Below are 17,791 nucleotides of genomic sequence, written 5' to 3'. Positions count from 1 at the left end.
TCAGGTTTTTAAAAAATAATCAAAATGAGTAAAGTCTTCTGGTTTTTTCCACCACTATAAATACATGGTATAATCTTCACAGAAATATTCATTGTAGACTTCTATTGAAATTTTCCTTTAGGATATGTCTTTATCTGATTTTAACTCTTCACTCATCATCCTTATACAGAATCAAATATTGGAATAAACCAAATCTCTGACCTCTTCATCATTTTAATACATCCTGCACATGACTAGGAGATCATTCTGTACATTATTATGGATAACATTTTTGAATAAACATTTTGTGCCAGATTAAAACTCTTGCCCTTGAAAGTATCAATACTCATTTGCTTTTTGAAAATCTCACTAATTTCATAAGAAATTTTGTTGTTGTTGTTTTTGGTTGGGCAATGGGAGTTAAGTGACTTGCCCAGGGTCACACAGCTAGTAAGTGTTATGTGTCTGAGGCCGGAGTTGAACTCAGGTCCTCCTGAATCCAGGGCCGGTACTCTATTTACTGCGCCACCTAGCTGCCCCCCAGAAATTTGATATTAATTCTTTTCCTCTACCTAATGGTCACTCATTTTATGAGCTAACACAGACACTTTAAAAAATTTATTTGATATTTTATTTTTCCCCAGTTACATGTAAAAATGATTTTAACATTCATTTTAAAACTTTGAGTTCCAAATTCTCCCCCTTCCTCCTTCCTCACCCCCCTCACTGAGAAGGCAGGCCGTTCCACAAAGGTTATACATGTGTAGTCATGCAAAACATTTCCATATTAGTCATGTTGTAAAAAAAATATAGACTAGGAAAAAAACCCTCAAGAAAAATAAAGAAAGTAATAGAAGTGCTTCAATCTGTATTTAGACACCATCAGTTCTTTCTCTGGGGATAACATTTTTCATCATAAATCCTTCAGAGTTGTCTTGGATCATTGCATTGCTAAGAATACCTATGTCATTCATAGCTGATCATCTTACAATATTGCTGTTACTTTTTACACAGTACATTTCACTATTCAACAGCTCATGTCAGTCTTTCCAGGTTTTTCTGAGAGCATCCTGCTCATCATTTCTTATAGCACAATAGTATTCATTATTATAATCACCTACCACAATTTGTTTAGTCATTCCCCAATTGATGGCCATTCCCTCAATTTCTAATTCTTTGCCACCAGAAAAGAGCTGCTATAAATATTTTTGTATATACAGGTCCTTTTTCTTTTTGTTTTTTATCTCTTTTGGGATACAGACCTAGTAGTGGTATTGCTAGGTCAAAGAATATGCATTGTTTTATAGCCCTTTGGGCATAGTTCCAAATTGCTCTACAGAATAGTTGAATCAGTTCACAACTCCACCAACAGTGCATTAATGTCTCAGTTTTCCCACATCGCCTCCAACATTTACCATTTTCTTTTTCTGTCCTATTACCCAATCTAATAGGTACGAGGTAGTACTTCAGAATTATTTTAATTTGCATTTCTCCAATCAATAGTGAGTTAGAGCATTTTTTCATATGGCAATAGATAGCTTTGATTGCTTCATCTGGAAACTGTTCATATCTTTTGATCATTTATCAATTGGAGAATGGCTCCTATTTTTATAAATTTGACTCAGTTGTCTATATGTTTGGAGGCCTTTATCAGAAACTTGCTTCAATATTTTTCCCCAGTTATTATTATTAATTGTATTTTCCTCTTACTCCCCTCCCCATTTATTCTATTCTCTCTCCTTTTACCCTGTCCCTTCCCAAAAGTGTTTCGCTTCTGACTACCCCATCCCCATCCCCCAATCTGCCTTCCCTTCTATCACTGCCCCCTTTTTATCCCTTTCCCCTCCTACTTTCCTGTAGGGTAAGATAGATTTCTATACCCAATTGAGTGTGTATGTTATTCCCTCTTTGAGCCAATTCTGATGAGAGTTAGGTTCATTCAGCCCCACTGCCCTGCCTCCTCCCCTCCACTGTAAAAGCTTTTACTTGGCCTCTTTTATGTAAGATGATTTACCCCTCTGTTTATATATACTCATTCTAACTGCCCTAATAATGAGATAGTTCTTATGAGTTAACAAGTATCATCTTCCCATGTAGGAATGTAAACAGTTTAACCTTATTAAGTCCCTTATGATTTCCCTTTCTTGTTTACCTTTCTATGCTTCTCTTGAGTCTTGTATTTGAAAGCCAAATTTTCTATTCAGATATGGTCTTTTCATCAAGAATGCTTGAAAGTCCTCTATTTCATTGAAAGTCAATTTTTTGCCTTGAAGGATTACATTCAGTTTTGCTGGGTAGGTGATTCTTGGTTGTAATCCTCGTTCCTTTACTTGCAATATTTTCTCCTTGACCTAAGTACCTTGGAATTTGTATAATATTCCTGGGAGTTTTCATTTTGGAATCTCTCTCAGGAAGTGATCGGTAGATTCTTTCAATTTCTATTTTACTCTCTGGTTCTAGAATATCAGGGAAGCTTTCCTTGATAATTTCTTGAAAGATGATGTCTAGGCTCTTTTTTTTTGACTATGGCTTTCAGGCAGTCCAATAATTTAAAAATTATCTCTCCTGGATCTATTTTGTAGGTGAGTTCTTTTTCTGATGATATATTTCACATTGTCTTCATTTTTTTTCATTCATTTGGTTTTGTACTATTGTTTCTTGATTCCTCATAAAGTCATGAGTTTCCATTTGCTCAATTCTAAATTTTAGGGAATTATTTTCTTCAGTGAGCTTTTGTATCTCCTTTTCCATTTGGCCAATTCTACTTTTTAAGGACTTTTTTTTTCCTCAATGAATTTTTGTGCCTCTTTTTCCATTTGGCTAAATCTACTTTTTAAAGCATTTTTCTCCTCATTGGCTTTTTGGACCTCTTTTACCATTTGGCCTAGTCTATTTTTTAAGGTATTATTTTCTTCAGTATTGTGTGTGTGTGTGTGTGTGTGTGTGTCTCCTTTACCGAACCGCTGACTCATTTTTCATGATTTTTTTTGCATCACTCTCATTTCTCTTCCCAATTTTTCCTCTACCTCTCTTACTTGATTTTCAAAATCTCTTTTGAGCTCTTCCATGGCCTGAGACCAATTTTATTTTTCTTGGAGTCTCTGGAAATAGGAGCTTTGACTTTGTTATCATCTTCCGAGTATGTGTTTTGATCTTCCTTGTCATCATAATAACTTTCTACGGTCAGAATTGTTTTTTTTGTTGTTGTTGTTGTTGTTGTTCTTTGTTCATTTTCCCAGACTATTTCTTGATTTTTAACTCTTTGTTAAAGTAGGGTTCTACTTCCACGATAGAGGGCGCACTATCCTAAGCTTCAGGTGTCTTGTGCAGCTGTTTTCAGAGATACTTCTAGGGACCTGTAAGTTTTCAGTTCTACCAAGGTGGTATGATCTAAGGAGAAGTGTGTTTATTACTCTCTTGGCCTGTGCTCTGGTCTGTGAGTTATCACAAGCACTCTTTTCTGCCCTGGAAAAGGGCATTCCACTATAGCTCTGGTGTGCTAGTGCTCCTCCTCATCCTGGGACTGCTACTCAGATGTGAGTATGGGCAAAGCAACAGAGTCCTGCCTCAGTGCTAGCAAAGAGACCCCTGTCTGATCAGTTGTTTGACCTCCTTATCATCTGTGGACTGAGAGCTCCAGAAGCACCTGCTACCACTGCTGATTCACTGGCTCCCAAGGCCTGCTCCTGGTTTGCTGGGTCTGGGTCTGTGTTGGCCTGGCCTGCGCTGGACTATGTTCCACTCTCACCCAGGTACAACAGACCTTTTCTGCTGACCTTCTAGGTTATCTTTGGTTATAAAATTATTTCATCCCATCCTTTTGTGGGTCCTGCCGCTCCAGGAATTGTTTCATGGCATCATTTAAAGGTAGCTGGAGAGGTTTTAGGGAATACTCAGGTGAATCTTTTCTCTTTCATCGTGGCTCTGCCTCAAACAGACTTTTTTTTCTTTCTGGTGAGGCAACTGGGGTTAAGTGACCTGCCCAGGGTCACACAGCTAGTAAGTGTCAAGTGTCTGAGGCCAGATTTTGAACTCAGGTCCTCCTGACTCCAAGGCCGGAGCTCTATCCACTGTGTAACCTAGTTGCCCCACATTTTAATTTTTATTCAACAAATCTACTAGTTCAAGTCTGCCAACTCAACACTGGAACCACTCAACCAGGTTGATTGCTATGATTCAACTAGATCAGAGATGTCAAACTTGTGACCCCTGCAAAACTCCTTAAATTACAATCAGATTAAAATCTAATTGGGAAATGTTTAACAACATAAATAAAAGTACGTTTGTTGCTGTTGCTTAGCTGTGTCCAACTCTAGATGACCTCATTTTGGGTTTTCTTGGCAAAAATACTGGAGCGGTTTGCCATTTCCTTCTCCAGCTCATTTTATAGATGAAGAAACAGGCAAACTGTGTTAAATGACTTGCCTAGGGTCACAAAACTGGTAAGTGTCTGAGGCCAAATGTGAACTTAGGAAGATGAGTCTTCCTGACTCCAGGCCTGACATTCTATCCACTGCACCACCTAGCTACCCTTCAGATAAATAACGTTAATTTGTGATTTTTAAAGTCAATATACAGCCACAGGATAATTTCTTTTTGAGTTCTACACCCCTGGACTATATGACTTCTGAGGTCTGTTCTAACACTAAATCTAAGAGTCAAAACAGTTTACTTCTAAAAGTAATATAAGAAAATGGATCTCATCAGTTCATGGACATAGCTTATACACCAAGGATCAGTGATTTCAGTTTAATAGGAATTTCCTCCACCTATGCTGATAATGACCATTTATAAAATAGCAGGGAAAATGAAGAAAATCAAATTGATTTTATTCTGTAATTGATTTAATTTTGTAAAACTACCAGCATTTTGTGTAACTACCTAAATCACTCATTATCTGTGAGCTAAATTTAGAAGTTCAGTTTTCTTACTAATAACTCTTCTATTCTTGTGTCAAGGAAATCTGTTATTGAAGGATGTAGGTGGATGTCAGAGAGTCTGGTCTTTTATCTCTGCAACACTGGCTGTCCTTCAGGAAAGTCTGGCCTGTTATCCCTGTGACACTAACTAGCCATGCAGTTAGACACCACCAATGAGCTTTCCATTGCGACAAGATGGAAGGAGAGGTTGTGCCAGCCCTGCATCCAAACTTCCAGCTGATCATATTGTCCCCCACATCTATGCGGCTTCTGACTTTGTAACTAATCCCATTGTTTTCCCCATCTCTGTTATCCCCATCTTACTTTTGTCTGTCAAAATAATCTGTCTGCCTTCAGTTGGGTTTTTTGGTCAGCTGAGGAGCTAAAGACCCCTTTTTTGGTAACTGCCAGCTTTATCAAGGCTAGGAAGCAGCTAGGTGGTTCAGTGGATAGAGCACTGGGCCTGGTGTCAGGAAGATGTGAGCTCAAACCCGGCCTCAGATACTAACTAGCTCCCCCTGGACAAGCCACTTAACCTCTGTTTGCCTGATCCAGTGGTGAAAGAAATGGCAAAACACTCCAATATCTTTCCCAATAAAACCCCATTTGGCGTCACAAAAAGTCAGACATGATTGAACTTAAGAACAACAAACCTTACCATGAACTTGCTTGGAACTTTGTGCTTCAGTTTACCTTAATTTCAGTATCAATAGTAGATAAGCCTTAGAGAGCTGCCTAAGTCATGTCAGATGTTAGTCCTTCCTTCAATTCAGCATTCTCTCTACTTGTAACTTAAATAATGAGATCTCATTTTGCAATCAAAATACACTATTGCCTCTACAGATGTTTTCTCAGTTCTCTAAAAAGGATTTAACATGTCTGTTTCTAAAATATGTTACATGTTTTACATTTTAGGAAAATCCAAGTGATGTAGAAGAAAACTGATTTTTATAGTGCTAAATTAAAAGTAACTACTTTGGAAGAGATTTGCTTAACTCACTGACTCGACAATTATGCACTAAATTAGAGTATATATGTTCATTTCAAGCAGCCACTAATTGTCATTCATAGTCAAATTTGGCTAGCTTAGAATGTGGTTGAGAAATGTGAAATGTAATTTTAGAGACCAAAGCACTGGAAATTGCTGGTATTTTTTTTTTTGTCATGACTATGGCAATTTGTTAAATAAAAGAAAGCCTTAATCTCTAAAAACCTGTTTAAGTAATATTACAAAATAATCAAATTTGCTTAATAAATATTTGTTCAAAGAAAAGCCTTAATCTTTAAAAACCTATTTAAGTCATATAATAAAATAATTAAGTTTATTTAATAAACATTTGTTCAAAGAAAAGAGAGTAGTATGATATAGTAGAAGGTCTTCTGGTTTTAGATTCAATAGAAATCTGAGTTCAAATTCTACCTCTGATAGTTATGTGAACACGGGCAAGAAAATGATTTCCTATGTCTGGGAACCCGTATTTCTTCTTCTGTAGAATGGGATAAGACTATATTATGGGTTTATTGTGGGAATTAAATGAGATAATGAAGGTAACTCTCTTTATAAAATAAGGAGGGAAAACCTAGAAAAATGTTGGTTATAAATACTTGGGACACTTGTCATTTAAAGGCAATTTTTATAAAATTTAGGGGAAATTTCAATTAATGTACATAGAAACGAGAGTCTGGCCCTGTGATTTCATTAGTATAATGAATTCTCTACCAATTAAAGTCAGAACCTCTTCTATTACTCCTAGTCTTAGAGAACTATGTGGAATATTGAGAGGTTAATGACACACCGAGGGTCACAAGGCCCATGTGTCTGTGTGAGGCACAATATGAACTCAGGTCTTCCTAGATTCAAGGCCAACTCTCTATCCACCGTGCCAGACTGACTCTGCAGATTTTATGGTGGTGTACCTCTCTATCTTCTAAGAACTTGTTTGGCGTGAAATCTATAAAGAATGCATGGAATATTAGCATATGTGTTTCATAAAATTCTAATGTAAAATTAAGCTTCCAATTTTAAACACAAATTCAAGAAATTTGTTGTCTACCCTGTAATTTGCATATAGTTGAAGGGGTGGGGGGTTTGGGCTGGGGGAGAAAGGGAGAAGGGTATATAGACCTATGACTTTATTTACACAAGGAACTCCTGCTGTGGCAACTTCATGAACCAATGCAAACTGTAATGTGTTTGCAGTAATAATAATAGCAATAATATTTATATAGCACCATGGGCCCAGCACTGTGCTAAGCACTTTACAAATATTTTGCCCTCTGATACTCATAACAACCCTTATGTCTTGCCACTGGACCTCAGTGTCTCTGGAGGAGAGAGTGAGGCTGATGACTTTGTGTAGCTCCTCACTTATATCCAAATACTTAATAGTAGAGTATAAACTACACTATGCTCCCTCTAAATATTGCTTGACATAGCTATAAAATCAATAGCTCGAAAATATATACACAGAAATCTCTGAGGTCTATTCTACCACAGATTTTATAATTCTGTGACATTTACTTAGATATGGTTTCCTTTAGTACCTAGCTAAGTCTACTGAGATTTTTACTCAAGAAAAACCAACCAAGTGTGCAATGGAGTGATTTGGACAGACTGACGCATTACCTGTATTACTTAGCTTTGTAGCAGATGGACTAGAAGGGGCAGAGACGAGAGGCAGGGAGACCAATTAGGAAGCTATTGCAATAGTCCACGATAAAATTAATGAACTTCTGAATTAAGGCAACAGTCATTCGAGTGGAAAGACAGGATCAGATGTGAGGATTCTTGTGAAAATAGAATAAATCAACCAGATTCAGTAACTGATTAGATACAAGGGATTGGGTAAAAAAGGTTACAAATCTGGGTTGCTGGAAGGACAGTGATGCCATCAACACAAATAGCCTTGGACATCACGCATCTCTTAATGAAGCTCAAGTATACCTTTGCTTTTGGTTTCCATACAAGGCTAATGACTCGCCTTAAGCTTCCAATCTCAAAAAACCACCAGTGGGGTAAAAAAAATCCCCTAAATCTGTTCACTACTACCCAAACTGGTTAATTCTTCAGATTATGAGAGTTGAGGGAAAGTCACGTGCTCAAAATTCACATCAAAACAAATCTATATCTATTAAAATGATGCCTTATTTTTAGTGACAGAATGTGCCTATAATGCCTTAGATTTAAAGGGTATCACTGTTAATTTGCCTATGAAGCAAAATCTTATTAATTTATAATCATGTTATCTTGATGTGTCCTTTATTGATTCTGCTCAGAATTAAAGTCTTTAGTTCAGGGAACAAAATGTATTTTGGTATTGAAATAGGTAAACACATTCACATTTAACAACAGAACAAAAGTGCCAGCTGATATATGTGGTTCACATATAGGTTAATCTGTACTCCAAAGTGCTTAAGGGAGAAAAAAAAAGAGATTAAAAAAAAAAGAAATGGCCATGAGATACATTTTAGGGAACTGGGGAAAGGAAAAGAGTATTAACCTCTCTGAATTTCAAAATGTTAAATAAATTTTGTGATAATTTATGTAACAAAAAAAGAACAGGATTAAATAAAGTATATAGCTACACATTATTATTGTGGTAGGAGAGTCATTAAAAGTATGCATAAAAATAGGAGTAATAGGAATTATCAGGCCTCCATGTTCACAGAATGATAAAACCTCATGGGGAGAAGGAACCTTAAGTCATAAAGTCAAACTGTCTACCCCATAAATGTATCTCCTCTATAACACACCCGAATAATGGTTATTAATAATAACAATGATGATAATGAAATGACTGTTAACAAGCATTTATATAGCACTTGTTATGTGCCAGGCACTATACTAAGAGCTTTACAATTATTTTTTCATCTGATCCATTCTCTATTTGAATACTTCCAGCGACAAGACACTTACTATCCCACAAGTTAGCCGACAATAAGCAACTCAAATTGTTATATAAGGAGAACTTCTTGACAATTTTCTGCCTAACAATATTTAGTCAAAAACTGTCTTCCAATCACTGGTTCAAGTTCTACTCTCTGAGTTTACAAAGAATAAATCAAATTTCTCATCCTAAAGACAGTCCTTCACAAATTTATTGTCTCCAGTAACTTGTCTTCTGGTTAAACCAAACCTCTTTTGGAACGGTTTCAATCTTGTCCCCATCCTGGTCACTTTCTTCTGGACATATTCAAGAATGGTCTTCCTAAAAAGCTCCTCCCAAATTTGTACATGGTAAACTCAGTTTAGACATATGGGATAGAGCTATCCACTAAGAAGTTAGAAATTCAGGGGGAGAGTTCTGGAGCAAAGTTAGGCGTGGTGATTTGCATAGTGGTAATAACTGAAGCTAGGGAGTAGATGACATCACAAAAAGAGAATGTATATAGAGAGAAGAGGACCTAGAGGAAAAATCATAATTAAGGGGCAGAAAGATAATCAACAGTTAAGCTGGGAGAAGAATCAGAGCAAGTTCAGTATCACACAGTTCCAAGGGGGAGAGAGGATATCAAACAAGTGAGTGGTTGCTAGTGTCAGATGCTATAGAGAAGAGGAGAATTATATATGTATGTGTATATATATATATATATATATATATAAAAATAATTTTCTCCCGGTTATATGTTAAAATAATTTTAAACATTTTTTAAGATTTTGAGTTCCAAATTCTATCCTTCCGTTACTCCCTTTCCTTCCCTCTCCCTAAGACAGTAAGCAATCAGATATAAATTACACATGTGCAATCACGTAAAACATTTCCATATTAGTCATTTTGTACAAGAAGATGAGTAAGATGTTTTTTAATAGGCCATGGAATCTGGCATCAAGATCATTAGTGGCCTTACACAAATAAATTACTAAGAGGGACTAAAGAAATCTCAGGACAGATGCTACGTTACTAGTGGTTCAAGAATGAGGGCATTAAGTGAGGCAGTAAAAAGTGTGGTAGAGTAGATAGAGAATTGGAAGAAATGAGTCTAAGTCCAGTCTGATACATACTAACCATGAGACCCCAGGTCAGTCAATTAATCTATATCTCACTCATCTGAAAAATGAGTGTGGTATACGAGAAGAGACGATTGATGGAGTAAGAATACAGAGGAAATGGTAGGGGATCAGAATGAGGAACCATGTGAAGGAGTTGGCTTTATGCAGGGAAGAAGGTGAAGCATTCTTCCAGTGCTTAAGGATTGGAAGAGTACCAGAATGGAGTTAGGTGCTCTAAATAGTCTCAATAAAATAGGATGCAAAGTCATTGGTAGAAAGCGAGGGGGAACGAGGTAGAACTGGGGACGTGAGTGGAAAAGTCATAATTTGGAACAACTGCTTCAGACGCTGTGAAAAAGTCAGTAAGAGATGAGTAGACATTAAGTGTGCAGCAATGAGGGTGCTATTGTGGTTAGATAACTGATATTATTAGAGTTTTGATTAAAGTTTTAGAGTGAAATATGGGGTAGCAAGTGGAAGAACAGTTTTCCTAGATTCAGAGAGATGTGGATTCAGTTCTTGCCTCTAACCCAGGGTAAGGTACTTAACTTCATGGTACTCTAAACAATTCTCTAAGACTACATACAAATCATTAATCAATTGCTGATTTGCATAGCTGGAAACAGTTTCCATGGGGCTGCTTCCTTACCACGGATGAAATCACAGGTCTAAACCAACCCAACCTTCTAAAATAAACCACAAGAAATGGTTGTGTCTCTTTACATCAGTCAACAACATCTACTGAACACTAAGTGGAAAAGATGTAGGTAGTATCACATCTATCAAAGGGTATAAGACTTGTGCTCCAAGCTCTCAGCTGGAAAAACACATAGACATCATTTTATCAATAACTGATTGGAAAGAAATAAAGATGAAATTATTTTTTGATGATTTCTACTACTGTACCAGTCTGGCTTATTAGATTGTAAGCTCCTTGAGGACATGGACTGTCTTTTGCCTCTTTTTGTATCCTTAGTACTTAGCCCAATATGTTTATTGATTTAATTGCTGATTGTTAAACATTTCAGATATTTGATAATGTGAATTTTATAAGCTCTATGCAACCTCTTTCTGCTTTTCCTATACTCAAAGATGGCCTGTTTCTAGGACCAAATTCCTGTTCCACGATTCAACTGGTTCTCAGTTCATTACCTCATTTTTAGTTAAGCTGAAGAGTAGACCTATTATATCTAATTGCTTTATTAACTTTCCCCCAACTGTCATGGTTATAACTCTATTCATAAACATTTTTTATCTATGAATAGCTATTTCCTAGACTGGTTGATCACCTGATTTATAAAAAATTTCCAAAACTGTGTTCATTTAAGAAAACAATAACAAAAAACATGTTTAAACAATAATATGATAATATGGATGTGTACTGCCAGCCATTGGCTAACTTCTCTGATAAGTGTAAGGTATGCCTGAGGTGTTCACCAAAAGCCAAGAAACACATATCCTTCTGTGACTTTTTCTCCCTATAAATTACACCGCCAACTTTGGGATTATCTGTATACTAGATCATAGTATCATAATATTTAGAGGCAGAATGGCCCTTGGAGATAAGATAATGCAACCTCCTCATTTTTTTGGATTAGAAAACTCAGGTCCAGAAGTTCAATGACCTGCCAAAGGTCTTATATGTAGTAAAATTTAGAGTCAGGTCCTCTGGAATCAAATCTACTTTTTATACTCTGTGTGTACGTGTGTGTGTGTGTGTGTGTGTGTGTGTGTGTGTGTGTGTGTGTATCCTCTTTGAGCACAGACACACTTAGATATTTCAAAGACATAACAGAATAGCTCATCTTCCCTTTCTCACTTTGGTGAAAGACAGCAATATACTTCCTAGTTTTTAAAACTGTAAATTCCAGCTCAGCATAGATAATCAATCTTTACTTATGAAAAAGAGGAGAAAATCCCCATCTTTAGACCAAAGTTACTTAGATAAGCTGCACCTAATTGGGAAACTCTGTATTTTGTGCATTCTTTTGTGCACACAAATCTGTGCTCTGCCATTAGTAACAGACTCATTATGTCAGAGTCATTGAGCAGAAGAACAAAGAGATCTTTTTTTCTGATTTCTTACAGAAATATACCACACCCATTTGGTCTTGCTGTTTTAGCCACCCATTTTCTATAGCAGTGTTTCCCAAAATAATTTAGTCACTTTTGGGGGGCTGAGGTATATTGACAGAACCTACAGTGCTGACAAGTGGTGACTGGAGATTTCAAATGCCCTTAGGATAAAGGAGAACAAAAAGGAAATTAAGCTGCTTCTCATCCTGAACATTTTTTTTTGCCACATTTTATATAATATGTATATACATATATAATTTTATTAACCTTTTAAAGGGGAAAATATTATTAGCATAGAAATTTTCTGACCCTCCAGCACTTAGCATGGTGGTGTTTAATAAATACTTGTTGCCTAACTCCTGGTCAAACCACTTGGTAAAACAGAAAGAGGAAACCCTCTCTTTGGCTTCCTTTGTTCAGCTCTGGGTATAGTCCTATGCTCAAGTGGGAGCAAAATAAACACTTTTGGGTGATGATGATGATGATGATGACGATGATGACGATGACAGCTTAGATCCAAATATTCTTTGGATCTTAACCTGAGATCTAAGATATTTTCATTCAAAATTTGTCAACAATTTGTAAACACCAGACCAAACCAAAAAACATTCTGTCATCAGCTCATTAGAATGAAGTAATCAAACATCTGTGCTGGGTTTAAAATTACTTTTTTTCAAACAATTTATTTATTTTAGTTTTCAACATTCACTTTTATATGATTTTGAGTTCCAAATTTTTTTCTTCCGCCTTCCCCCTTCCTCAAGCAATCTGATATAGGCTATACTTGTATAATCATCATATTAAACATATTTCCACATTAGTCATGTCGTGAAAGACAAATCAGAACAAAAGGGAAAAACCATGAGAAAAAAACAAACAAACAAAAAAAGTAAAAATAGTAGCTTTGATCTGCAATCAGACTCCATAGCTCTATCTCTGGGTATGGATAGCATTTTCCATCATGGGTCTTTTGGAACTGTCTTAGATCACTGTATAAAACTACATATTTGTAACAGTTTTATTTGCCATTTACTTCAAGGTCAGTAATTAATGATAAAGAGAATCTTCCATTCCTATAAAACATGAATTCTCCTATAGGCCTAACCTGGTGCCCTGGGTTCTCCGAGGCTCTGATGAAATGCAGGCATTGGCAGGTCTCGTGAAACGGACAAGCCTTTGAAGATGGGCCCGGTGACAAAGCCTGTCATCCAAAGACCAGCCTACCTATGTTTGGAAAGGTTTGTTACCAAAAGGCTGTCCACCAGGTGACGAAACATCTCAGCTAACGAAATTGTCTACTAATATGCCATTGAGGATCACAAGCTAAAAGATCTGTTAAATTAAAAAAGTCATCAGTGGAGTTCAAATCTGACCTCTGATACTTAGGAAGAATTCAACCTTGTCCAGTCACAAATTCCTTGGCCTTAGTTTACCTGAGGCCACAGAAGTCCCTCCCAGCTATAGATCTATGATCTTCAGATAAAGAAGAAATTAGTCCAACCTCATTTTACAAACAGGGAAACTAAGGAACAGGAGGATTAAACTGGTTTATCAGAGCTTTTTACTGGTAAAGGCATTAATCAGCACACCAAAGAAGTTAGGAATCCTTGAGATACTAAAGTATATAAAAAACAGAATACTATCCATTATTTATAATGGGTAAAAAAAAAATTATAACACAGTTTTATTCTAAATTTTGTGCCAAATGGATAAATTTAATCCCTTTTATGAGAGTGAATAATCTCAGTTTATAGTGAGTTTAGAATTAAGTGCTATTTCCTATTTTGTCCTTGTGTAACCCCCAGAAATTCCATACAAGGTGATAATGTGGCTTTAAAATAAATGAGTGAAAAGAAAAAAGGGGGCAGCTAGGTGGTGCAGTGGATAGAGCACTGGTCCTGAAGTCAGGAGGACCTGAGTTCAAATCCCATCTCAGACCAAATACATGACACTTACTAGCTGTGTGACCCTAGGCAAGTCACTTAACCCCTTGCCTTGCCAAAATAACTAACTAAATAAATAAAAATAAAAGAAGTGACATTCAAATTCCCAAAAGGGTGTGAAAAATGATTCTCAGAGTACCCCTTCCCGCCCCCCAGTCAGTCCCCTTCTAAAAAGTTCTTCACAAGGACATTACTGATAATAAGACTGCATTGAATCTTATCTTGGTTAAACTCCAAACCCAGGCCTGAATTGACTTAATCTGCTCATGTTTGGGTGGAGACAGATTCTTCTGCCTAGAGAGACCAAGACTGGGGGTGGTATGATAGAACAGGTTTGATATCAGCCCCTGTTGACCAGGATTAAGTGACCTAAGTCATGTACGAAAGACCTCATTTTAACATAGCTCACCTCCCAGTGTGTTGACCAATCAGAGTTGACTGGCACCCCTTGGGAACACCTATTCTTCGAAGGGCATATAACTCTGAACCCCAAATCGAGCCAGTTCTGGACTGACCCCTTTAAGGGGGCCTAGTTCTGGACTGTAACTCCCATGCAATGCATGTAAGGCCAGCTTGAGAGAAATTAAAGAGTAGACACACACACCCCCTTAATTTTGTTTGTCTAGACTCTGTTTTAAAATTGGGGTTCGATAAGGGTAACCACACGTCCAACCTGTTGTCATCAAGGAAATTCATACCCCTACTTGTACCCCTCATTGTTTCATGCTCTTCATTCATCAGTTTGGAGGGCTCCACTTTTGGTACAGTACTTATCTGGACAAAAGCAGCTATAGAGTCATACCTCCTTAAAGAATCTGATTAGAATAGAACAACCAAAGGCCTCCTGATTTAAATAGAAGGTGTTATTAAAATCTAGCTATGAAAATCTCTACTTCCCACATCAGAAAGGATGTTATCATCCACTGAATGCCTGAGGGCATTCTAAAGGGATAGACAAGATAAATGAATAACAGATATCTATTTCTGCTTTCTAAGTGATTGTGAAAGTGTAATAAATAATAAATAACTTGCTTATTTCTTTTACTTATTGGATCAGATCACAGATTTTGAGCAAGTAGGGATCTCAAAGGCTATTATTATACAGGGGAGGAACCTGAGAGTCAAGGAAGGCAAGTGATCTGTCCTAGGTCACAAAGGTGTCATGGACAGGACTTACTCCAGAGCCAGGTTCTAGCCATGGACATTCCATAACCCCCAAGATTAAGCTTACATGAGCCCAACTTCCCTTTAACAAAACCAAATGCTAAAAACAGGAGGAACAACCCCATGTGGAGAGAGGTAGGGTTGCCATTCTGATCTTGCCTCCTGTACTGATATGCAACTTAGTTAGCAGCACCGAATAAGGCAGCATTCCTTTAAGATCAGTTAATATAATTCTAATTTCCAGGATATCTCTGATATGACTAACAGATTTGAGATATTTTGCTGAAGGGGGAAAATTTGAATTGAATACAATATATCTGACTTTGAAAATCAATTTTTTATTCTCTGCCTGTTGCAATCATGATTTCTGGAGGATTACTTGATTTGACTAAGGTCTCTAGAATGCGATTTGCTGGTTCGGGGCCTTCCTGACCATGTCAGATTTCTTCTTAGGTCAATTAACAATTTGAATCGAATGGACTATTACTTGAGAATAACTTTATGGCTACAAAATATTCACTTGCTAATATAGTAACAGAGCAGAAAACTTCAAAATGATTGCTTCTAGAACCCAGGATGATGGTAAAAGGACCACTTATTGAATGCAAATCCTCTGAAGAAAAGCTTCTGCACACAAAGTAAGAGGAACCAGTTGCTGCATTGTTTATTAAGTTTCACTTGATTCCTCCTGACAACCATTTAAACAATGAATGTTGGGAAATGTCCCTCAAAGAATCAACAACAATGGGAGGGATCAGAGCTTTTATATTTAGCTAATACTGTTTTAAAAAGGAAAAATATTTCTTCCTGAAGGGATTATGGGAAACCTTATTAAAGACACCTGCGAACAAAACAGGTGACAAAAGATCTTTATCATAACTGATAACTGAGTTATCCTTAGTACAAAACTGCTTTCGGAGAGACAATGCCTGTGATAGGCCCTTGCTATTAAATATGAGATCGAGAAATCGACATTGGTGATATTCGCCAATGATAAATTTAACCAAGATTAAGTTGACAGATGAGAAGACCTAGCTCTTTGTAGTTCGTTTAATAGCCCAAAGCAAAAATAGGTACATTATTTCCTCACTCTTTTTGGAATATTTTAAGAGGAAGATTATGTGGGGGAGGCCTAATGTTAAATATGATAATTATCGCCCTATTTTAAAAAAATGAACAGCTGCCCCATTTTAGAGTTGCAAACAAACAGAATGTCTCTCAAACCCTTTTGTTTTTATTCAAATGAATCATGAATACAGATGAAAACTGTATTTTCACCTGTGTTATGTGGAAAAGTACAGCTGATTCCAAGAGTCTGGTGTGAGATTTCTACTTCTAGGGAGTAAAATAAGTACCCACCTCCAATAAGAAACACTTGCAGAAGAAAGCAATTAGAGGCTCATGCTCTCCTAAAAGTCTACAGAGTCCGGATTTATTTAGTTTTGGTAAACAGATGAAAGGACTTGACTTAGTAACTATTTCAAGTCAGACATCTATTGCTATGTTCCTAGTAGACAAACAGTAATTCTAGGTCTATGGGTTTCAGGCAAACAATTTAGATTCAACTAGTTTCCCCCAAAAGAAACAGAGTGAACTTGTGGATAGAGGGCTAGTTATGGTGTCAGAATAACTGCCTCCATCAAGCTCCTGGCACATGATAAATAGCAGTCCATGGACAACACATCTGACCTTGGGGTACCCAAAGCAAAATTTCAAGATTATCATTTACAGTTGAGTTGCTAACCTGAATTGACTCAGGTTGTTTCCAGTTTGGGAATTCCCTACATTAATGTAATCACAAGACAGGTCTCATCTCCACAAAGTTCAAGATAAGTGATTTATACTTTTTTGAACAATGATTCTAGAACAGCTTCTAATAACCCCCAGAGAAATCACATTACAGAACAACTTTTGAATATAACCAAAAAAAAAATCAGAATATTACATGAAGCAATGATATTCTTACTTCAGGGCCCAAGTACCACTTCTTTGTCTTGACATTAGCTACTAGATACAACACCATCCATTAACATTTTGGAAGAAGAGAAAATACCAAACATTTCTATATTTATATATACATTTATATATGCTTACCAAATTAAATCAGACTAAAATCTCTGAAACTGTTACTGGAGGTATTTCATTTCCATGAAAAATATTTGGAAATGCAGACAAAAATATGGTGACTGGAATCATTGAAAAGAAGATGGCATAAAATAGAAAGGCTATTATGGAAACATCAGTACTCAGGTATAAGAAACTGGATGGATAGGCCACAGATTATTTTTGAAGCCTCAAATTCACATGAAACAAAAGTTTTAGAGAGGAAAAAAATTCTTTGTGGGTTTGTTTGTTTTCTTAAAGATATTTCAGCTATTAATGTGTGAAAAGTACTGCCTAGAAAAACAAAAAAGACACTTCCTGATGTAGCTTTCATCCTGTACTCAATTACTGGATCAAATAAACTTGGCCATTCAAGGCTTGGTACCTGCAATAACTACTTTCTATTGTTCCTGTTAACACAGTATTATTTTCATCTTATTATTACTAATCTCTTCTTTGTAAGGAACCACACCTGTTTTCATCCAAAAATGGTGCAGTAAATATTTGGTCTTTGTGGTAATACAATGCATAATTTAGTTAATCTAGGCTATCTTTCCGTGCGAGTTGATTGTTTCTGTATTATGAAATGTGTTCACAGTAAAGCAAAACCCATGCCA

The 17,791-nt window shown here is 36.6% G+C and overlaps 1 protein-coding gene across 1 annotated transcript in view; it reads right to left on the bottom strand.

Moving 5' to 3' along the window:
• ABCC4 (ATP binding cassette subfamily C member 4) overlaps positions 1–17,791 on the bottom strand; it is a 261,117-nt gene that overhangs the window by 79,863 nt on the left and 163,463 nt on the right. The gene's annotated exons all lie outside the window — the stretch shown is intronic.

Source organism: Vombatus ursinus, unplaced genomic scaffold (genome assembly GCF_900497805.2).
Source record: "Vombatus ursinus unplaced genomic scaffold, bare-nosed wombat genome assembly UNPS02011014.1, whole genome shotgun sequence".
Lineage (NCBI taxonomy): Eukaryota > Metazoa > Chordata > Mammalia > Diprotodontia > Vombatidae > Vombatus > Vombatus ursinus.
Note: the sequence above shows the minus strand (reverse complement) of the source record. Positions and strands in the feature narration are given on the sequence as shown.